Below are 24,406 nucleotides of genomic sequence, written 5' to 3'. Positions count from 1 at the left end.
TTGCCGCCCACGGCACCCTCACAGCAGCTAGAGCTTTGCACAGCCTCCCCTGGTTCCCGTGGCAGAGTCTGTGCTTTGCCGCACCGTGGCCTGGAAGTGGGTCTCAGCCTCAGCAGCCTCCTCAGTGTGGCTTCCCACCCCCGCGCCATCCACCTGCCAGCGTCTGCCACTCCCTGTCACTCCCTCGGACTTGGCCCCCTGCTGTACTTTCCTCATGTCGCTTTGTGGTGGACACAAGGTCTGACTCCCCAGTGGCTGTTTCTGCTTCCTCTTCTTTTCCTGGCAAATGGGATTCCAGTTTGGATCGGGTGACAAGAAATTTGAGGGAACACACTGGTTCTCCCCAGTCCTGGAACTGGGGAGAACCAGGGGGGAACACAACTTACGCTTCTGCCCTGGAGACAAATCTTGAGGGTCCGGGATAACGGTGGCCACTTCCCTTTCCACTGCCACGGATCAGTTTAGAAAGAGCACGGGCTACAGTTCTGGCCGAGGAGACGTGAGGGGCGTTCTGTTGGGCGCTGCTACAAGCTTTCCTCACTTTTAAAAAGGGGAACAAGGAAGGGAGGGAGCTGCTCTCTGCCCTGCACCCTCCGAAGGTTTGGGTGCTCCGCGTACAAGAGGGGATTCTTGCTGCTGCTGCTGCAGCCGACTTGCAGACGCTGGCCACTGCTGGCAGGCCTTGACTTCACCGTGGAGCCACTGGCACCACCACGTGTCCTGAGAGCTTAAACCTACGCCGACTCCTCTGTTATTACGGCCCGAAGCATACGCACTATAGATATCTAAACTCACCTTTTTGCTGCTTTATCACTCCTACCTTCCCGCTCCTAAAATGTAAGCTCTGTGAGGGGAGGGGCCTGTCCCTCCATCACTATGTCCCCATCACGTGGACTGGGCATTGTCTGGCACAGCTACAGCAGGTGCTTGATGAATGCTGGCTGCATTCATGCATGAGGGTCCTCCAGGGCAGGGACTCAGTCACTGTGGCTTCTGGGAGCGGCAGGGGCTCAAAAGCCTTCGCTGGATCAACAGGCAGGGAAGCCAGAAGACAGCTTCTTAAGAAACAAATTTAATACTATATACAAGGGAAAACGTACAGAAACAACAAAGGAGACGCAACAGGGCTGGAGGTGCCCATCCCAACTAGCTGCCCACGCAGAGGGCCGATGCCAGCCCCTAGCTCGCCCTCCTCCTCCTACAGTTGGAAGGGCTCCACGGGCCACCTTGCCCTGGCGGTGGGATCCACGTGGTCCTGAAGCCGGTGCCACTTCATGTGGGCATTCCGACCCTTGATCTTGCCAAACACCCTGAGGAGGCACCAGAGGACACAGGGGTCAGAGCAGGGGGAGGCGGGTAGCCCTGAGGGGGTCACCCCAGAGGGCTGAGGGCAGGCGGTGTGGGAGCATCCAGGGAAAGGGCAGTACCTCTCACACTCCCGGCAGGGAAAGAAGCCCTGGCCCTTGCTGCTCCCCGGCAGCTCAGGGGTCCGCTTCGAGCCGGTGTTTGGGCTGGAGTTGGGGATGGACTCCCTCCTGTAACTCTCAGTAGTCCTCGGTAATTCGGGGGTGGGACGGTGGCTGGGTTTCCTCCGAGGGCTACGAGTGACCTGCACAGGGGGCAGAGGTGATGAAAGGGTGCTGACCGCCCCGCCGCCCTTCTAAGGGAGAAGCAGGTGTCCAGAGCGTCCAGACGTCGCGGGGTGCACCCCCCCCACCGCCAGCCAGCTTGGATGGGCACCGGGCATCCAGATCCGTGCTGAACTCCTGAAGCCCTATCCCGAGACCCTCTACCTTCGCTTCTGTCCTGTCTGCTTCACCCAGCTCTCTCTTGACCCTCTTTTCCGGCACTGGGGCTCGGCCGCAGTCAAACTTGTTCATTTTCTTCTGCATGTAGTAGAACTCGACACACTGGGCTACTGTTTTTGTCTGGACCTAGTGGAGGAAGACAGAAACCGGCTAAGGACAGTGCCTCAGGAGTAGCAGTGAGTATGGCCTTGACGCCCTAAATCCCCTCCCCATGGGGCCAGCCGCCACTTTTTGAAAGCCCTCCTGAAACGTTTCTCCCCTACGGCTTGGTATGCTCCACTGCTACGGGGGACAGAGAATCACAAAGTCCTCCTGGGGATGAAGGAGTTCAGAGAGAAGCCACCAGAGTCAACACCATCTAAGCTCTGCACGCTCTGAGCAACAAGGCTGGCCCAGGAAGGCTTCTCTCCAGGAAAACGCACACACGGTACACACGAGGACGCTCACTGTGACATCATGTGGAGCCACATGTCTACCGACTGGGACTAATTAAACCAGAGTGTCCTTACGTGGTGGATACCTCATAGCCTTATGTGACAGCTAGGCAGAGCCCTCCAAAAAACTGAAGAGGAAGGAATACTTCCCAACTCAGTCCGTAAGTTCAACATTTCTCTGATACCAAAGCCAGACAAAGATATTACAAGGAAAGAAGCCTACAGACCCAATGTCCCTCATGAACATAGATGAAAATTTTTTAACAAAACTTTAACGAACAGAATCCAACAATATATATATGTGTATATATATATACGTGTATATATGTGTGTATATATATATATATATATATATATGTATATATGTATATATATATATAAAGGACAATATACCATGACTAAGTGGAGCTCATCCCAGAAACGTGAGGTTGGTTTAACAATCGAAAATCAATGTAATTCATCATATTAAACTTAAAAAAGAGAAATCACATGAGCATCTTGATAGGTGCAGAAAAAGCATTTGATACAATCCAATGTCCATTCCTGATGGAAACTCTCAGCACAATAGGAATAGAAGGAACTTCTCTTCAACCTGATAAATGATACCTACAAAATTCCTACAGCTAACGGTGGAGTGGTTTCCCCTCAAATATCATGAACAACACAAGGATTTCCACTCTCACCACTTCTACTCAATACTGTACTGGTGGTTCTAGAGTGCAAAAAGGCAAGAAAAAAAGTAAAGGCAACCAGGTTGGAAAGGAAGAAAGAAAAGTGTCTTTACTTGCAGATGATGTGACTGTCTATGTAGAAAATTCAGTGGAATCCACAAAAAAGTTACCAAAACTAGTAAGTTAGTTTGGCAACATTTCAGAACACAAGATCCATATAAAAATCAATTTTATTTCTATACATACTAGCAACAAACCATTGGAAACTGAAATAAAAAAGAACTCTATAACATCATAAAAAACACAAGTACTGGGCTTCCCTGGTGGCGCAGTGGTTGAGAGTCCGCCTGCCGATGCAAGGGACACGAGTTCGTGCAATGGTCCTGGAGGGATCCCACGTGCCATGGAGCGTTGGGGCCCGTGAGCCATGGCCGCTGGGACTGCGCGTCCGGAGCCTGTGCTCCGCGGCGGGAGAGGCCACAATGGTGAGAGGCCCGCATACCGCAAAAAAAAAAAAACAGAAAAAAAACAAGCGCTTAGGAATAAATCTGCCAAAAAGTATGCAACAACTGTACACTAAAAACTTCAAAACATTGCTGAAAAATTAAAGATTGAAATAGAGAGATACACCCTGTTCACGAGTCAGAAGACTCAATATTGTTAAGGTAACAACTCTCCCCAGTTGACGTAACGAGTCAAAAACAGTACCAATCAAGTTCCTAGCAGAAATTTTTATTTTGAAATTGTCAAGTTATTTCTAAAATTCATAGGGAATTAAAAAGGATGTAGAATACAAAAAATAACTTTGAAAAAGAATAACAAAGTTGAAGGACTAACATTTTCTAATTTCAAGACTTAGAATAAAGCTACAGTAATAAAGACAGTATGGGAATAGCTTAATAAAAGACAAACAGATCAGTGGAACAGAATACAGGGTCCAGAAGTAGATGCATATATATATGGCCAACTGATATTTAACAAAGGTACAAAAGCAACTGAGTGGAGAAAGTATGGTCTTTCCAACAAAAGGTATTGGAATAAATATCCATATGCAAAAATGAACTCACCTCGCACCCCCTACAAAAATAAACTTAAAATGGATCATAAATCTAGAAATAAAACCTAAAACTATAAAACCTCCAGAAGAAAACATAGGGGAAAATCTTTGTGACTTTGGGTTAGGCAAAGATTTCTTAGATACAACACGAAAAGCACAGTCTATAAAAGAGAAACTAGTAAGTTAGGCTTAAGCAAAATTTAAAACTTTTCTTCAAAAGACACTGTTAGAAGACTGACAAATGGCATATTGGGAGAAAATATTTCCAAAGCATATATCTGGATAAAGGACTGGTGTTCAGAACAAAATAAGAACTCCTACAGCTCAATAAAAACACAGACACTCCAATAAAAACAGAGGCAAAAGATATGAACAGACAGCTCACCAGAGAAGGTGCACAGAGAGCAAAAAAACACAAAGATGCTCAGCATCATTAGTCATTAGGAAAATGGAGTCAGATGCGACTGTACACTCATTAGAATGGCTAAAATTAAAGAGACTTAGCATACCAAGTGTCGACGAGGGTGTGGAGCAACTGGACCTTTCATAACCTGCTGGTGGGAATGGGAAGTGGTAGAGCCACTTTGGAAAACAGTTTGGCAGTTTCTTAAAAAGTTAAACATACATCTACTATAAGTTACCCTCATTCCCCTCCTAGGTATTTATAATCCCAACCCCGTGTCCGCAAAAAAAAAAACAAAACAAAACAAAAACAAAAACCCAGTACATGTCCGTACAAAGACTTGTATGTAAATGTGCAGAGCAGCTTTATCTGTAGTCATCAGTAACTGGAAACCACCAACAGGTGGATGATTAAATGAACGGTGGTCCGTCCACACAGTGGTATACTCCTCAACAGTAAAGGGATGAACTATGGGTACACACGACAACATGGATGAATCTCAAAATCATTAGGTTGAGTGTAAGAAGCCAGACAAAGCAGATCACGTGCTGTATGATTATTCCATTTATATAAACCTCTAGAAAATGCAAACTCATTTAGAGTGACAGAAAGTAGACAAGAGTTGACTAGGGACCCGGGTGGCAGGAAGGAAGGGTTGCAAAGGGGCAGGAGGGAACTTTTGGGGGTGAAGGATACTCTCATTACCTTGATCATCGTGGTGGTCTTACAAGTGTATAACTATGTCAAAAACATTAAATCTCACACTTCGATTATGTGCAATTTTGCGTACATCAAGTTAAAAAAAAGAGCAAAATAATCAGCAGGATATTAAGTATATGATGTCATCCTTTTTTGAGAAAGTGCATATAGGTGTGTAAAATCCGTATGGGCAATAAATACCTGTCAGGTTATCAAATCAGAAGTAGGATTGTGGGGAGGGGTCTGGAGGGCTTTATTTTGAACATGGGACTCATTTCTGTACCGTTTCAGGTTGTTCCAAGCAATGGCATTGTAGTTGTCAACTGTTCACAGCATGAGCAGAGTATCGCCCCTGAAAGGCCCTGCAGTTCTAGCGCCTCGGCCGTGTGAAGGAGCTTTGTCTACACCAGCCTGCCATGTTCGCCTTACCATCTTGTGTATCAAGTAGAAGTCCTTCTTGTAGGCACGGAACGCCTTCTTAAAGAGCCTCTTCTCCATGGAGGTCCAGATGTCCGAACCTATTGGAGAAACAGCCAAGAGGAGGAAGGATGTTTCTCCTTCTGGGACCACAGCCACGGCTGAAGTGCAGACTCCCCTCCTTTTTCAGGCCACCGAGCGCCACTTATATGCCAAGATTTCTGCTAAGCCCCTTACTTGCTTTATCTCACACAATCCTCACAAAAACCTTAGCAGGTAGGGGCAATTACCATCCCCACTTGACAGGTGCAGCAACTTGAGGCTTCCTCTGCTTAAGAGACTTGCCAAGGGCAGGCGTGGGCCCCTGGTTGCCTGACTCCAAGGCTGGAGTGCTCAACTGGGAAACCTGAGCCCACCCCAACCTGGCACCCCCCTTCTGGCCAGGAAGAGCCCACGAGGGAACCAGTGGAAAGGGGAAGGTTGGATCCAACTAGAGAACAGCACCCACTGAGTCCCCCAGAGAGGACGGGCCCTTCTGGGAGGGCAGGTGCAGGCCCCAAGAGAACTCCAGGAGGCACGTGCAGAGATTGCCATGGAAAGTGACTGGCTCGCAGGGGCCTCAGCCAGGCCAAAACCACGCGGGCAGCCACGCTCGTTACCTGTGTAGTGATAGTTGGCGAGAGGGTGAGTCCGTGGCTTCTGGGGTCCTCTCAGTAACAGGGTCTCCAGGGCAACCTGGAACGACAGGAGTGGTGGGCAACTCTCTGAGGGAGGGAAGGTGAGGTAGAGGCCCACCTTCATTCTTTCATCCAATCAGAAAATATGTGCAGCCCTCCCTAAAGCCACCCCTACCCCAGGGCGACTCAAAGTGTGGTCGGTCTGTGGACTGGCCACCAGCTGTGAACCACTTGGGACACACTGCCTACAGCACTAAGCGGACTGTTGAGTGCAGCTGACGTTACCTTTTTCATAGCAAGATTTACTTGATGACGAAACAGTGTGTGGACTTATTCTGGCACAAGCTCCTTATTTCTTCAGGGAGCAGCATTTGGAGTGGCACTGCCCCCGCCCTACCCCATGTTATGGTCCTCATAGCACTAATCATTATCTATCACTTGTAAAAAATGTATTTCATGTGTTCACTCTCCTAAAATGTAAGCCCTGCAAAGAGAGGGCATTTGTCTTGCTCAACAGCGTAACCCCGGTCAGGACTCGCTATGCAGTTTGCAGGACCCAGCGCAAAATGGAAACACGGGGCCCTGTGCTCAGAAACTATTAAGAATTTCAAGATGGTGGCAGCAGAGCATTAAACCAAGAATGGGCCCCTGAGCTGGCCCCAGCCTGATACCGTGACATCACCAGGTATCAGGAGGACCCAGTAAATGTGTGCTGATTACTCTGCTGAGCACCCACCACGTGCCAGCCACTGCCTCTCAGCTTGAGAAAAAGCACCATGTAGCCCTGACTCTTGGGTCTCCAACTCGGGTGACGTGACTTCCTCTCCCACTACACACAGTTGGACTTCTTCATTTTCTAAACTTCAGGATTGTGAGGAGGGTCCTTGGAGGAGGCAGAGGCATTTCTGTTGCATCAGAGGTTTGCATACACCATTTTTAATCCAAAAGTTAATGTTCAGTAAATAAACCAGATGAATGCAGGCCCTGAGTTGGTTCTGCTAGGCACCGCCTCCCCAGTGCCGCGCTGAGATGAGGTAACGCTGGAGGAACCCTGGTGCTCTGCTGTCACCCCAGAGCAATAACTGATTGAGCCCGTATGTGTGCATTTCCCCTACGTTCAAAAGGACACCACCAGTCCCAAAGCGACCAGGGAGAAGGGTGGGTGGCCAGCCTTTGGTTCTCGTGAGCTGCAAAGCCCCAAGTAGAAGGCACGTGTCTTGCGCCTAGAGCCCCTGGCCCTAAGAGACCAGGGAGCTTCCCACAGCTCCTCTGAGCCCCCGCCTCGCCTGCACCGCACCTGGATGTTGCCCTGGGCTTCATGCAGGCAGTGCAGAGCGAGCTCCAGGTTGGTGCCCCCGCCCGGCATCACGCTGGAGCAGGCCACGTTGCAGAGCTCGGTCACTGTTTCCAGCAGGCAGCCCGGCAGCGAGAAGGAGAGGAGACACAGAGGGTCAGCAAGTGCCAGAGAGGAAACCTCCCCAACAGCACAGATGGGGTGGGGGGCTCCTGTCACCATCTCCCTCACCTCTCTGTTACAAGCAGGCTGAGGGAAGGGAGCGACAAGGAGGATGGGCAGAAACCCTGCTCCTGGCACCTGCTCTGGATGGCCTGGCCAGCTACTGGGTGAGAGGAGAGGTGGGGCAAGGGACTGCAGCACAGCAAAGCAGTCCTGCGCTGAAGGCCAGCTCTGCCCACCCCACCCCCGCCTGGGGATCACTGCTTCTTGGTCAAGGTGAGAACTGGGAGGAGAAACCCCTTGGACATGGAGGAGGGCTCTCGGGAACCTGGCCCCAAAGTCTCAGTCACCCCTATCCTGCGTCTTCGGGTTGGTCATCACATCTCCCCATGGCTTCCAGACCAGAGTAGCTACATGCTCGTCACTTCCAGCCAGTGATCTGTCCTGGAGCTCTGGGATCTCAGCCTGAAACTGGCTCCCTATGTTGATGTGTCTGAAATGAGGCCACACACACGGACATAAAAGGCATAGGTGTGTGACCAAGATGGGAAATACAAGAGAGATGTGTGGTGAGCCCTGCTCAGCAGGGCTGTGGAACCCACCTTTTGGCCATCTCTCAGACACAGGGAGTGCTCATCAGCCCAGCAGACACGCCACTGGTATTCCAGAGACCTCTTGAGGGATACTTCCTTCCTTCCTCCAATTTGCTTTTTCGCCAGATTTCTGGCTTCAGGCGTTTGGGGTCTAGGACAGGGGAGGTATGTGCTGATACCTGGCATTCTTCTGTATCCAAGGGAACATCCAAGCTACAAAACAGTATCTCACTGCGCCATCACCAATTCTATCTAGAACCCCAGGGTGCTGGGCATTCTGTCTGCAGACATCCAACTATGGTATGTCTGGACAGAAGGAATATTGGGGAAACACCTGGAAAAATCCACCACTTCTCTCCTAGAGAGGTTCTGGGTCTAGACCTGACTGTCCCGTGATGAAGGCTCCCTTGGGAAAAACTGACACTGGAATGCAAGGAGGGTAAAAGCATCCCCACGTTGCAAGGACCCTCAGGTTCTAAGTCTGTTCCAACTCACGGTTCAGTGCTGATCTTGCTGTTGTCCTTCACCACACTGATGCCAAAAGAGCCGTCCATGTGATCTGGAAAACACCCAAAGAAGAGCCTCAAGGGGACTGGCTACAACTGACCCATGAGGCCCTTTTTGCCTGCCTTTCCAGAGCAGCTAAAAGCAGGCTCTTCAAGATTGCATGGTATACACACACTACTGTATATAAAATAGATCATCAAAAAGGACCTACTGTATAGCACAGGGAACTATACTCAATACTCTGTAATAACCTATATGGGAAAAGAATCTAAAAAACAATAGATATGTGATTATGTATAACAAAATCACTTTGCTGTATACCTGAAACTAACACATTGTAAATCAACTCTAATCCAATATAAAATTGAAAATTGGAAAAAAAAGATTGCATGGTATGGAGTTTCCTCAAAAATTAAAAGTAGGACTACCATATCATGCAGCAAACCCACTTCTGGGTATTCATCCAAAAGAACTGCAGTCAAGACCTCAAAAAGATATCTGAACTCCCATGTTCACTCCAGCACCATTCATAATAGCCAAGATGTGGAAACAACCTAAATGTCCACTGACAGATGAGCACATAAAGGTAATGTGACATCAACATACAATGAAATACCATTTAGCCTTAAAAAGAAATTCTGCAATATGCAACAACATGGATGACCATTGAGGACATTATACTAAGTGACATAAGCCAGTCACAGAAAGAGAAATACTGCATGACTCCACTTATATAACGTATCTAAAGTAGTTGAATTCATATTGATAGAATCAAAGAGTGGAATAGGGGTTACCAGGGGTTGGGGCAGTGGGAAATGGGAGGTTACTAATCAATGGGCATAAATTTTCAATTAATCAAGCTCTAGAAATCTGCTGTATAACATTGTACAGTTCAATAATAGTCAACAATACTGTACTGCACACTTAAATCTTTGTTAAAAGGGCAGATCACAGATTAACTGTTCACATCACAATAAAATAAAATAAAAAGATTGCATGGAAGTGGGATAAGACTTCTGAAAATGTAGAGTAAGGAACTCGGCAAAACAACAGATTTACTGACAAAAATCATTGAAAAAGAAAAAAAAAGAACAGTAAGCCAAAGTCTCTGCACGTTGTCCTAAAGGCATACAGCATTTTAAGAAATACTCATTCAAGAAAATCCACTAAATCTCGGGAAGAACAGTGAGAGTCTGTGGCACTTGGAGCCATGGCCCACCCCCTTACCCACCTAGCCCCCAGCTCTTTGTAACGGAAGCTCTACCCAGGTAGGTGCAGCCAAGGAGATGGGGGCTGCTTCTTCCCCTGGCTCCCATGCTTAAAGAATTAAAGCAAGATAAAATAAAAATTTGTCATCAAAGAGAAAATGCCATCAAGAGATGGAAATTAGTTTTTAAAAAGATACAAATGTGGACTTCCCTGGCGGTCCAGTGGTTAAGACTCCACGCTTCCACTGCAGGGGGCATGGGTGTGATCCCTAGTAGAGGAAGTAAGATCCTGCAGGCTGTGCGATGCAGCCAAAAAAAAGAAGAACCAAATGGAAATAGTTCAGGGGTTAAAAAAGTACAATAACCAAAATAAGGCTCAACAGTAGATCTGAGCTGGCAGAAGAAACGATCAGCAAACCTGAAGATAGAACAATGGAGACCATGAAATCTGAAGAACAGAGAGAAAAAAATATAGGAAAGTGAAGAGAGCCTCAGAGAAATGTGAGATGTCATTACATGCAACAATATATATGTATTGGGAGTACCAGAAAGAGGGGAGAAAGGGACAGAATATTTAAAGTATTAATGGCTGAAAATTTCCCAACGTTGATGAAAAACAATATGTATATCCAGCAAACTCTACAAACTCCAAGAAAGATTAAACACAAAGAGCTCTACATCCAGACATAACATAGGCAAAATGTGGAAAGCAAAAATAAAGATAAGATCTTGAAAGCAAAAAGGGAAAAACAATTTGTTACATACAAGGGCACTACAGTAAAATTAACAGCTAACTTTTTAAGAGAAACGATGTAGGTTACAAGGCAATGGGATAATATATTCAAATTACTGAAAGTAAAAAAGTGTTAACCAAGTATCTTATATTCAGCAAATTATCTTGCAAAAATGAAGGTAAAATAAAGACACTCCCAGATAAATAAAAACTGAGGATACCTGTTGCTGGCAGACCTGCCTTACAAGAAATATTAAAGGTGAAATATTATTCAGCCCGCAAAAAGGAACAAAGTACTGATACATACTGCAACTTGGATGAAACCTAAAAACATCATGCTAACTAAAAGAAGGCATTCATAAAGGACCACATACTGTATGATTCCACTCACATGAAATATGCAGAATAGCCACATCGATAGAGACAAAGTAGATTAGTCGTTACCCACGGCTGGGGATGGGGAGGATGGAAAGGAGGGACTGCTAATAAGTACAGGGCTTCTTTTGGGGATGATGAAAATTTCTGAAAACTGATGGTAGTGATGGTTGCACAGCTCTGTGAATATACTAAAAACCATTGAATTCTATACTTTAAAGGGATGAATTGTATGGTATGTGAATTATATATCCCTAATAAAAATAAATAGTAAAGAAAGTCCTTCAGATTGAAAGCAAAGCACATCAGATGGTAACTTGAATCCAAACCAAAAAAAAAAAAAAGGCGAAGCGCTAGTAAATATGGGTAACTATAAAAATCACTAGGATTACATATTTCTTTTCTTTTTTAATGGCCTTAAAAATAACTGCATAAAACAATATGTATTGTGGTCCTGTAACATATAGAAATATAATATATGTGACAGTAACTGCACAAGGAGCACAGCTGCATTGGAGTAAAGGAATATCACCTCAGACAGTAACTCAAATCCACAAGAATAAATGAAGAGATCAGAAATGGTAAATAAGAAGGTTAATATAACAACCTCTATAAATCATGCTTGCTTTCCTTTATCCGCTCAGTGTTTTTACACAAAATAAAATTATATAAAGCAATAAACATGACCAGTACGGTATTACTGGGTCTCTCACATATAATAGCAAAAGAGTTAGAAGGAATAGAGCTAGATAGGAGCAGTGTTTCTATATTTCACTGTTAATGAGTTATTACACATCCTAACAGATTCTGATAAGACATATATTTTAAGTCCTAGAGCAACCACTAAGAAATGACTAAGAAACAGTGAAAAATTAATGGAATTAAAATGTCACACTAGAAAATACTCAATACAAAAGAAAGCAGGAAAGGAGGAACAGAGGGAGAAAAAGACATGTAACGTATAGAAAATAGAAAGCAAAATGGCAGATGTAAATCCAACCATATCAATATAACATTAAACAAGAATGGATTAAACAAACCAATCAAAAGGCAGAGTTTGTAAGACTGGATAAAAAACACATGATCCACCTAATGGTGTCTAGAGGTAACATGCTTTATTTTCAAAGACACAAATAGGCTGAAAGTAAAAGAAGAGAAAAATATATACCAAGCAAACAACAACCAAAAAAGAGAATGGAATGGCTATACTAATGTCAGGCACATTAGACTTTAAAACCAAAAATATTACTAGAGATAATGATAAAATTATTGTAACAATGACAAATGATGTCACAATCACATCCTAATGATAAAAGGTCAAGCCGTGAGGAAGATGTGACAATTACAAACATATACACACCTACAAACAGACCCCCAAAATACACCAAGCAACAAACGACAGAACTGAAGGATGAAATAAACCATTAAAAAATAATAGTTGGAGATTTCAATACTTTCAACAGTGGATAGGGCAACTAGGCAGAAGATCAACAAGGAAATTGAAACTAACTAGACAAAACAGACAAAATACAGCATTCCACCAAACATCAGTAGAATACATTCTTCTCAAATTCACATGGAACATTCTTCAAGACAGACCGGATTCTAGCCCATATAACATGCCTCAATAAATTTTAAATTTTAAAATAAATTTAAGGGAATTCCCTGGCGGTCCAGTCATTAGGACTCCACGCTTCCGCTGCAGGGGGCATGGGTTCGACCCCTGGTGGGGGAACTAAGATCCTGCAAACCGCACAGCACAGCCAAAATAAATACATAAATAAATTGAATAAATTAAATTGAAAAAGAAACAAAGTATGTACTCTGACCAAAAGAGAATTAGATTACAAATCAATAAAAGGCAGCAATTTGGAAAATTCACAAATATGTGAAAATTAAGCAACACACTCTTTAACACTCAGTGTATTAAACAGGAAGTGGAATGATAAATTAGAAAATACTTTAGCTGAATGAATATAAAAACACAACATACTAAAACTTACAAAATGTAGCTAAAGCAATGTTCAGAAGGAAATCTATAGCTGTAAAATATCTGTATTAAAAAAGAAGAAACATCTCAAATCATTTATGGTCAACTGACTTTCCACAAAGGTAGCAAGACAGGGCTTCCCTGGTGGCGCAGTGGTTGAGAGTCTGCCTGCCGATGCAGGGGACATGGGTTCGTGCCCCGGTCTGGGAAGATCTCACATGCCGCGGAGCGGCTGGGCCCGTGAGCCATGGCTGCTGAGCCTGAGTATCCGGAGCCTGTGCTCCACAACGGGTGAGGACACAAACAGTGAGAGGCCCACGTACCACAAAACAAACAAACAAACAAACACCTCACAATGAGCTACCACTTCACACCCACTAGGATGGGTGTAATAAAAAAGACAGCTAAGAAGTGTGAGCAAGGATGTGGAGAAACTGCAACTTTCATACAATGCTGGTGGAAATTTAATATGACCCGGCCATTTTGCAAAGCAGTCTGGCAGTTCCTTAAATGGTTAGACATAGTTACCCTTTGACCCAGCAATTCCACTCTGAGTTATATACCCAAGAGAAATGAGGACTTATGTCCAACAAAAACTTACACATAAATGTTCTTAACAGCACTGTTTGCAAGAGCCAAAGGACACAAACAACCCAAATGCTCGTCAACTGATGAATGGATAAATAAAATGTTGTCTATCCAGAGAATTCAATATCATTCATCCATAAAAAGAAATGAAGCACTGATGCATACTACAACATGAACCTTGACAACATTATTCTAAGTGAACAAACTAGACACAGAATGTCACGTATTTTATGATTCCAATTACATGAAATGTCCAGAATAGGGAGACCCATAGAAAAAGTAGGTTGGTAGACTGGTGGTTGCCCAGGGCTGAGGAGTTGGGGGCTACAGGGCCTGTGTGTCACCGCTCGTGGATATAATCTTCTGGGGTGATGAAAATGCTCTAGAATTAGACTGTGGGATGGGTGTACAATCCTAAGAATACACTAAAAAATCACTGGACACTTTAAATGGGTGATTCATATGGCATGTGAATTATACCTCAATAAAGCTGTTTAAACAATTACTCGAAAGGGCAGGCAGAAGGGTGCTTAGGCTAAATGGTGTCTATTTTCTTTCTGGCTACAAAGTCATAAGCACCTAGAAGGCTGCTGGTCCCAGATGGTCCTGGGATAGTTCTGAACAGCAACGGGACCCCCAGAGCAGACCCAGGCGTAGGCCAGAGAGAATGGCTGGACCAAATTCTACAGGGGGCGGGGGTCTGGCCCCCCGCAGGCCCATCATGGGGCGATCAAGCTCACTCACCAAGCATGGCGCTGATGAGCCTGTCGGGACGGGCCCGGGCAGATGTGGAACAGAGAGTGTTGAAATACAGCCCAGAGCCCTCCCGGATGGGGCTGAGTATCGGGGGCGGTGTGTAGGGAGGTCACTGGGACAGTCCCTTCAGGAGGTGGTCCATCAGGAACACGGGCGAGCGCAGGCAGCTCTGGCGGGATCCTCCCGGGCCCGGCTCCCCAGACATGGAGGGCGGAGGAGGGATGAGCAGTGCCTTGGGCCGTGGGAGCTTCTTCCGCTTCCTGTGTTGGCTGCTCTCCTTGCTGTCTCTCTCTTCCCTGTCCTTCTCCTGTCCCTGGAGAAGAAGAGACTTCAGAACCACGGGGGTCACCTGAGGCCACCGGCCCCAAAGCTCAGACCTCAAGATGGCCTGAGAGTGGGAAAGGGTACTGACCAGCCAGATGCACACCCAGCATGGCCATGCCCAGAGTCCTCAGCGCAGGAAGCCGGGCAGGGCCACCACGCCTGAGCCAGACTCCAGACCCTAAGCCGGGCGACATTTGACGCTGGGGCCTTCTCAGGCACCCACCCCCACCCCAAGGAGAGGCCCTCACTCAGACCATTTTGGAAACTCATATCCGTTGTTAAAGTGACTGGCACTTAAAGTGTGGGGGCCAGACGGATGCAACAGCATGACAAAAGGAAAACCTGTTGCCCTCAAAATGACAGCAGCTCCTGGGAGACAAACAGTGGGCTCCATGCACCCCGTACCCGAGTCCAGCATGGACTTCTCCAGGTGGGGTCTTCCAGCACAGGCTGAAGAGACGACGGCTTGAGCTTGCTACACTCTCTCTTACCTCCACGCAATCTCCCCTCCTCTCTGCCCATCTTACCCCTCCTCATCCTCCAGCTCTCAGCTGCAACGCCCCCTTCCTCGGGCAGGGTCTCTGGTGCCCTTGGGGCTCCCACAGCTCCCTCTCCCAGCCCGGCCCGTTCTGGGTCGTCAGTGTCCGGGGATGGGTCTATCTACTCCGCTGGGCTGGGAGCCCCAAGAGACGGGGGCAGGCCTGTTGTGGTCGCTGCAGTGTCCCCAGCCCTGCCCAGCACAGGGCCAGACACAAAGGAAGTTCACTGGAGGTTGAATGGATGAATGAACACGCAAATCAAGCTCTTCTGGAGTCAGGATTTGGGGGCTTTTCTCACAGCTCCCACTGGCAGCTGGAAAGCAGCTGGAAGGAAGTGCACCCACCTTGCTCCCCAGGGGATGGTTCGCTGGAGCCACTGGCACCGAAACAGGGACCACCAAAGGGGCGGCGGTCATGTTGTCCAAGGACTTCCTGCCTCCCGGGGAACTCTGCCTGTGCCCTTCTGGCCTCAGCACCTGTCTTTGTGGCTTGCAAAACTCCATGCCACACACCTACACACAGAGAAGAGCCAGCCCTTTAAGAGACACAGTACGTAGGGAGCAAGGGGCCCCTCCAGAGCAGCACAGCCCTGACTCCCGACCCCCAGCCAGGCTCCCCGCAGGAGGACGGCTCCATCCTGAGATGAATGGCAGCTTCGCGCCCCTTCACCTGCGGCTCCTGCTTCCCTCGAGGTGACGGCCACTGGTCGCTGTGAAAACACATGTGGCTGCTCAGCCCTCTCTCTGTATAAAACATCCGGCTGCAATTCTTGCAGACGTAAGTGCTCCTTGGCTCTGCCCAGTCTGTGGGACCACCACTGTGCTGGTTCCTGTGGGGAAGAAAGGGAGAATGGGACTCCGTCCCCAAACACTGATCCTCTGACAGACAGCTTTGGACGAACCCTAAAGAAATGGACATGATGCCCCCGATTCTCCGTGGCCTGGTGCTCACCCCTTCAGGAGTGAAGCATCCAGAGCTCGCTCACCCAGGGCCAGCACATCAAAGCCACCAGAGTTCTCCCGAGGGCCTTCTGAACTTACCAGCCACCCGCCATGTTCTCCTCCTTCATCGGGTGGGGGAGCCGGTAGATATTTCCACCCTGAAGACGAAAATACATCTGAGCCAACATATCAGAAATGAGATGCAAGAGTGAAAACTATAAGACTTGGAAGAAAACACAGGTATAATTCTTGGTGACCCTGGAGTAAGCAGTGGTTTCTTGGATGACTCCAAAACCAAACAAAAGACAGACGTATTGGACTTCATCAAAACTTACAACTTCTGTGCTTCAAAGGACATCATCAAGAAGTGAAAAGACAGAATAAGAGAAAAAAGTTGCAAATCATGTATCTGATAAGGGACTATGTATATTTCTGTATCAGTGATACATAATGAACTCTCACAGCTCAAAAATAAAATCACAACCCAATTTAAAAATGGGCAAAGGGTCTGAATAGACACTTACCCAAAGAGGATATACAAATGGCCATTAAAAGATGCTCAGGATTATTAGCTATCGGGGAAATGCAAATTAAACTATAATGAGATTATCATTTCCCACCCACTAAGGTGAACCAACTGGACAAGAACAAGTGTTGGTGAGGATGCAGAGAAACTGCAGGCCTCATACACTCTGGGTAGGGATATAAAACAGCACAGCTTTTTGGGAAAGTCTGGCACTTCCTCCAATAGAATTACCCTAGAGCCCAGCAATTCCCCTCCAAGGTATTTCCCAAGAGAAATGAAAACATATGTCTAAACAATAATCTGTACACAAATGTTCAGAGCACCGTTATCACAATGGCCAAGAAGGGAAAACAACCCAAATATCTATCATCTGATGAATGGATAAATAAAATATGGTGTTTCCATACAATGCACAAGTTACCAGCGATAAAAAGGAGTGAAGTTCTGACCCGTGCTACAGCACAGAGGAACTCTGAGAACATCAGGTTAAGTGAAAGAAGCAAAAGACACAAAAGGCCACGCAGCGTTAGGATTCCAGGCACATGAAGTGTCCAGAATAGGCAAATCCATGCAGACAGAAAGTAGATGCATGGTTGCCAGGGGCTGTGAGGGATGGAGAGGTTGCGGGTGACAACCAACGGTGTGGGGTTTCTTTTTGCGGTGATGAAAGTGTATTGGCAAAGAGTGGCGATGCGAGCACGACCTCGTAAACAAACTAAAAACTACTGGATGGTGCAGTTCAAGATGGCGAATTAGATGGCACGTGAATATTAAAGCTGTGGGAAAAAAAAAGAGGAGGAGGTAGCTGTGGTGCGACAGGAAGGATGCTGGACCTCGGAACATCACGAAGAGACGTGGCCAAGCTCTCTGCGCCCAGGACCTCGTGGGCACGATGTGGGAGGACCCAAGCTGCTCCAAAAGGGCGGACCAGTGCCAGGCCTGCAGTAGGGGCCAAGTCGGACTTGTGGACCTGTGATTCACAACCAGAATAGACACAGCATTTCACGTACAAATATCAAGGGTAAAGGAGCTCTGCCTTTACATTCTCTGAAGAAGTGAAGGAGGCAAATCCAAAAGGAAGCGAAAGGCAGAAAGAAAGCAAATAGAAAAAGCTTAGTGAAGAAACATGATGCAAAGTGTCTCTGACAACTCTAAAGCCCTGTTCTGTTGTGTGTGTGTGTGTTGCAGGGTGGAGGGTGATGGGAGGAACCATCACTTCTCTGGAACTTCATTCGCCCCTCTGTAAACAAACTGCATCTGAGGATTTGCTGAGGTTAAATACAGTGCCTGGACAAGTCAGAAACACGGACACAGGTAAGGACGAGACTCTGCCCCCCGCATGGTCAGGTCCCGTGAGAGGGCCCTGGTACCTGGATCCTGTTGAGTATCATCAGCTTGGACTTGGAGTCCCAGGGGGGATCCGCTGGAGGCCCGGCCAACGACGAGAAGGAGGCCATGGCTACCTGGCTTGGAGAAGCTGCACAGCAAATATCCACTTTCACTTTCTCCTTCCGGAAGTGCTGGACCCCGGAGTTGCCAGAGAAGAGCCTGTAGCCTCCGCCCCAGGAGCAGGCCGGGCCCTCTCCACCTTTTGTGGCCCCGGAAGCCGTGCCATTCTCAGCCTGGGCCTGCTTCCCTGGGAGGTGGGCTCTGGATGGCTCCTCCCCTCCTAACTGGGTCTGATGCAGGCCCCGAGGGAGAAGATGTCCCTAGGTCCAAGGTCCCTTTCGAGGATCGCAACTGCTTGGCCAGAGAGGAGATGTCTGGGTTTCCAGGAGGGTCCAGGGACGCCGCCGTGGGGGCAGGTGGAGCAGCAGCCACTTTTGGTCTTCCCTTTGGGTCCTGGCTCACGCTGCTGGGGGAGGGCTCTGTGGGTAAAGCGGGTGTGGATTTTCTCCTGCGGGCTAGGGACCCCTCTGGATCAGGGTTCACGGGGCCAGCATGGAGAGAGGCAACAGTGGGTGCCACAGGTGGGGGTTGCTGTGGCCACGGCCCCTGCAGTGACTTCAGGGCAACTTGCTTGCCGTCGGCTGTGGGAAGCTGGGAGGAGGCGGCGGCCACCTGGGTGTGGGAGAAGATCCGCTGGGACTTGGTGATCATCTGGAACACCTGCATCTGCTCGTGGCTCACCAGAGACTCCTGAGCCTTCAGGACCAGCTGCTGGAAGAGCGGTGTGGCATCCGACGGGAGGCCGCTGGACTTCTGGCCGTCCTGGGGGCCAGGCTCACCAGGGTTCTGCCACGAGAAGGAGTCGCAGTCGCACTTGCTCTTCTTGGAAGCCCAGGAGTCGTCTTCCCCGCTGGTGCTGACATATCTGGGGTCGCCCGAGGCCTCCCCCTGGGCCTTCAGGAGCGTGGGAGGGAAAGACGGCGTGTCCTCCAGACCGGTGCACTGGCTGGGTGAGGGCTCCCCAGCAGGGGAGTCGCTGCTGAGCCCGGGGCCCGGCTCGGAGCCCTCCCGGGACGGCACTGCAGAGGGCTTGTGGACGACAAACATACTGTTTCCTTTGCTCTTAGGGCAGCCCGACAGGTTTCAGAGCCACTGGAAACTGTGGCTTGATGGCTGGGAACTGGCGGGGACAGTCTGGCCATGGAACAGAGGCAGGCAGGCGGGCAGGGAGCGCCCTCGGGCCAGCCCTCCAGGGATGATGGGGGCTGGAGCAGCGGCAGCTCCGGCTCGGCTGGGTCGGGGCCGCTGTTCTCCGCTGCCCGTGAGTGGACGGCTGTGAACACGTCCGTGCCCGGCTCCTTCCGTGGGGGCCGGGGATCCTCGGGAACACCTCAGTGCCCAGGGCTCCTGGGGCCGCCGGGGTGCTGGCTGGGCCGCAGGAGGAGGACCCTGACGAGGGCAGGGAGGAACAGGCCGTGATCCTCCCTTCGCCGCTGTCTGAAGGCCCTCCCAGGGCTGGCCCGGGAGAAGGGATCTTCTGGCAGATGATGCTGCTCACGATACAGCGCAGGAGGTCTCGGTTGGACAAGAGGGAGATGGGGGATGGGGCTTCCGGGGGCACCAGGGACCACAGGCTCGCGGGTGCGGGCTGGCAGGCCACCTCGTGCACACGGGGTGAGTTCCCGCAGGGCTCCTCCTCCGGAGGGGCCTCCTTGAGGATGCACAGGCCGTGCTGGACCTCGTAGTGCTGGCGCACGGAGCGGTAGTCGCTGTAGCTCTTGCTGCAGCCCTGCTCAATGCACACAAAGGGCTTGGACTTCTGGTGGGTGAGCGTGTGCCCAGTCCTGGAATCACATGAGGAGAAAGTTAGTGGGTGTCTCGGCGTGGGTCACTAACTGCAGGAACCCAGGTGTGTCCCCAGGGGGCAGCAGCATCGCAACTCAGAAACTGTGCTCAGACCCTAGGAGGAAAGACCCCTGCTACGGCCAAAGCCCTCTGGAAGGGGGAGCTCTTGCCCTCACCCCTAAGCAAACCCCTAATATGAGATTAAAAACATCAGTGGGAGTCAAGTCAGAGTTCCCCAAAGTGGGTTCCTAAGGAACACCAGGCTCCAGAGTTGCTCCCTGAGGACTTGGGCTCAGCTGGCAAATAAGTCTGGGAAAAACACTCTTTACTTCTTGGAGGTTCCTAGGAGCAAACTGAAAAGCCACAGAGCAGATAACGAGAGATCTGTTGAACTTTCCATGTCTCTCAAACTTATTTGCCCACAAAACCATGTTTTTAAAATAGACCCTTTTAGCATCCCCGAGAAGCAGAGAACCAGAGTTCTGAGAACAAACTTAAGGAAACGCTAACTTGGGGATGATCCTTCCTTGAACAAAGGAGTCTTTGCCTTCCCACAGGAGTCCTCTAGACAGCGACCTGGGAGCCCCACAGCAACAACAACAAAAAGCCAAATGCGCCTATAATGTCTGCAAATATAAAAGAATGCAAGTATGTAGTATATTTACATCATACGTATACCTGCATTAATATATTATAAATATAAACAAATGGGTAAATCACCCTCTGGGTTCCCAACAATCCTACTCCGGATGGTTCTAATCAATTGGACCCAGTAAATAATGAAACCCTTTCCCAAACGTGGACCCTTGGCCTCCATCTGAGGGAAGCAGCAGAGAGGGCATCCGGAGACCCACTTTCTAGCCCTAACTGTTACCAGCTTGTGACAGGAGTAAATCATTTCCCATCCTTAATGGCGAGAGGGGAGAGGATACAATGAAAGCGGGATTCATCGAAGCCTCAGTAAAGGCTGGGCGAGCTGTAAACATGCAAGGGATCGTCCTCTCCCACTTACGAGTCTCTCAGTTTGAAAGTCTGTCTCTTCTCCCTCGGCAGCAAGAAAAGCTTATCATTTCTAAGACATGAAGAACAAACGGAATTCTGCTCCTCTTACACTGAGCTTGCTTTTTAAAGTCAAATTTTGAAAAAAAATCGAGTTAATAAAAGGGGGAATTGAAACAGGAAAAAAGAGAGTGAACACTGCATTGCCATGTTCTAGAAACAGGCATTTCAGAACCCCTCACGCCCTGGTGTTATCCCAACATATATTCCTCATGGAGTGCATATCTGTTCTGCTCAGACACCTACCAGGGACTCTGAAACTTTCTCTACGCAGTTAGCCCAACTCCCTCCATGACAAAATTGCCTCTGGAGTGTGTTTTTAAAGCACATGGGTCCTGTCTGCAAATCGCAGCGGCGCTCTCCTCACTGGAGTGAATCTGGAGGCTGGGGAGGGCGGGCTGTCCGGGGCAGTGTAGGCCCTGCCCCCCGCCCCCACCAAACACTGGCCGTGGGAGGAGCACAGGTCGCACACACCTGGGACACCCGACGGTGCGGGGCGGTGCAGGTGGATGGGAGGGGATGCAAAAGAACCGGGAACACGCCCAGCCCCCAGCAGCCCCCTGAACAGACATCCCGACCAGACTCCTACATACAGGTGGTCCTGACGCTTAAAGGCCTTGCTGCAGATTTTGCACACGTGTCTCCTCTCCTGGCTGTGCGTCAGGTAGTGCTTGCTGAGAGGACTGGCGCTGCTGAACACCTTCCCGCAGAGGCTGCGGTCCAGGAGTGGGTTCTGAGGGGACCTGTGCTGCCGCTTTCCTCTCCTTGTGCTCCCAGACGTGGCCCTGCCTCCTTCGTTAGCCTCTTTGGGCACCTTGAGCACGCCTAGCCCCAGGTCTAGACAGAGGGAGAAAGCACAGGTTATGACATCCGGGGACATCGGAGCCCGGGCCGAAGCACTCTACCACCCTCAGACCAACTTCAGCAGCTGAGTCCAACTCAGGGAGTTGGCCGAGAACCCCAACTTCAGCAGCTTCACTCGCAGAGAAGACCAGGCTTAGCACCAGGTGAGGGGGAGAAGGGACCCTGGTCAAGCCACACCTCCAGGGCGGCACCCAATCTTGAAGCCACACTTGGGGGTAAGGGAGGGGACAGCAACAGTCTGAGAGCTTCCAGGACAGAGTGACTCGACAGGCAGGACTTCATGACGGTAACATCAACAGCACGCTTGCAAGTGCAATCCAGAAATGCACAATGCAAAATCTTAGAAAAGTTTAAGTCCTTTCTCCCAGCCAATTCCACTCTGGTTTTTTAATTAAGGAAATTAAGGCCGATCTGTACAAATTAACGGAGATCTTGCAGTGAACTGCAAGCGAGTTAACTGCAGCATTGTTTTTCCTGGTGAAATGTGAGAAACCACCTAATAACTGACACGAGGGCAGGTGGGTGACTGCATTCTGGTCTCAATGGTCTATGGCGCAGGCATTTCAGATACAACTGTAGGAGAATATCCATTGACGTGAAAGGATGTTCATGCTGTACCACTAAGTGCTGTGCCACTAACAAGAGGATTGTTGAAAAACGGAATGACCTAGTCTTTAAAAGGGAAAAATAAATTTGAATAGAAACAAACAGAATGGGATTGATTGGTAGCATCATGGATCAACTTAATTTTCCTTTCCCTATATATCTGAATTTTCCATGTTTCTCTACTCCTTGGGTAAATGAGTAGTTTTTTTTTATAATTTCATTTTTGATTTTTTTTCTTTGACCCATGAGTTATTTTAGAAGAGTGTTCTTTAGTTTCCAAATACTTGAAGACTTTTTTCTCTTATTTCTTTTACTTATTTCTTTATTTTTGGCTGCATTGGGTATTCATCGCTGTGCGTGGGCTTTCTCTAGTTGCGGCGAGTGGGGGCTACTCTTCGTTGCAGTGCGCGGGCTTCTCGTTGCAGTGGCTTCTCTTGTTGCAGAGCACGGGCTCTAGGCGTGCGGGCTTCAGTAGTTGTGGCTTGCGGGCGCTAGAGCGCAGGCTCACTAGTGGCGCATGGGCTTAGTTGCTCCGCGGCATGTGGGATCTTCCCGGACCAGGGCTCGAACCCGTGTCCCCTGCATTGGCAGGCAATTCTTAACCACTGTGCCACCAGGTTTTGATCCATCGCCTGGTCAAGTATCAGTGGGTTTTCCATGCCCTTGGCATAATTATTACTCGTGGAATATTTGCTCTCAAATGCATGTATAGATTACACACTCGTGTCCTGGATTGCCATCCCGGAAAGCATTTAAGAAACATCAGGTTCGGGACTTCCTTGGTGGTGCAGTGGTTGGGAGTCTGCCTGCCGATGCAGGGCCCTGGTCTGGGAAGATCCCACATGTCGCAGAGCAACTAGGCCCGTGAGCCACAACTACTGAGCCTGGGCGTCTGGAGCTTGTGCTCCGCAACGAGAGGCCGTGACGGTGAGAGGTCCGCGCACCGCGATGAAGAGTGGCCCCCGCTCGCCGCAACTAAAGAAAGCAATCGCACAGAAACGAAGGCCCAACACAGCAAAACAACAACAACAAGAAAAAGTTAAAGGGCATTAAAAACAAACCAACCAGATATATGTGGGTAGGCATTTTCCATCCCAGTTACAGAATGAGAAAACTGAGACTCAAACAGGGAAAATGACTTGCCCAAGGTGGCAAAGGAAGGAAGAAGAGCCAGGCTGTAGATTCTGGTTCATCTGATGCCAGAGTCCTTTCCCCAACCCCAGTGCCCGCACCGCTTCCAACTCAACTTCCTCCTCTGCTCCTCCTCCCTCCCCGTCTTTTCAGATGGACTGAACTGAAACCTGGCCCTTCTGTGAAGCCTCCTGACACCAGCGTTTGCCCTGCTCCCCTAGCCAGTCCCTCCGAAGGCAGCACACAGTTACAGACACAATCACGCCTTTAAGCCATCAATCCTCTGAGGTGTCCCTCTTCCTCATCTCAGTTATTAATAGCATCTACTCAGTTGCTCAAACCCCAGCCTGCCCTGCCAACCTCCATCTGTCCTTTTCCTTACCAGCTCTCCCTGTGATGTGTGACCCGTCAGCATGTCTGAATCTACTTCTAACATGATCCCTAATCCTTGCGCTTCTGGCCTCTTCACTGCTACTCCAGCCCAGGCCACCATCTCCGCTGAGAGCCTTCCAGCTACTCTCCAGGATTCCCGTCTTGCCGCCCACGGCACCCTCACAGCAGCTAGAGCTTTGCACAGCCTCCCCTGGTTCCCGTGGCAGAGTCTGTGCTTTGCCGCACCGTGGCCTGGAAGTGGGTCTCAGCCTCAGCAGCCTCCTCAGTGTGGCTTCCCACCCCCGCGCCATCCACCTGCCAGCGTCTGCCACTCCCTGTCACTCCCTCGGACTTGGCCCCCTGCTGTACTTTCCTCATGTCGCTTTGTGGTGGACACAAGGTCTGACTCCCCAGTGGCTGTTTCTGCTTCCTCTTCTT

The 24,406-nt window shown here is 48.9% G+C and overlaps 1 pseudogene; it reads right to left on the bottom strand.

Moving 5' to 3' along the window:
- Positions 1-477: 477 nt before the first annotated feature.
- On the bottom strand, positions 478-24,346 carry LOC132479647 (zinc finger protein 541-like; annotated as a pseudogene).
- Between the last annotated feature and the right edge of the window lie 60 nt (positions 24,347-24,406).

Source organism: Mesoplodon densirostris, chromosome 19, assembly GCF_025265405.1.
Source record: "Mesoplodon densirostris isolate mMesDen1 chromosome 19, mMesDen1 primary haplotype, whole genome shotgun sequence".
NCBI classification, from domain to species: domain Eukaryota; kingdom Metazoa; phylum Chordata; class Mammalia; order Artiodactyla; family Ziphiidae; genus Mesoplodon; species Mesoplodon densirostris.
The sequence above is the reverse complement of the archived record's forward strand: the minus strand, read 5'-3'. Positions and strand labels throughout refer to the sequence as shown.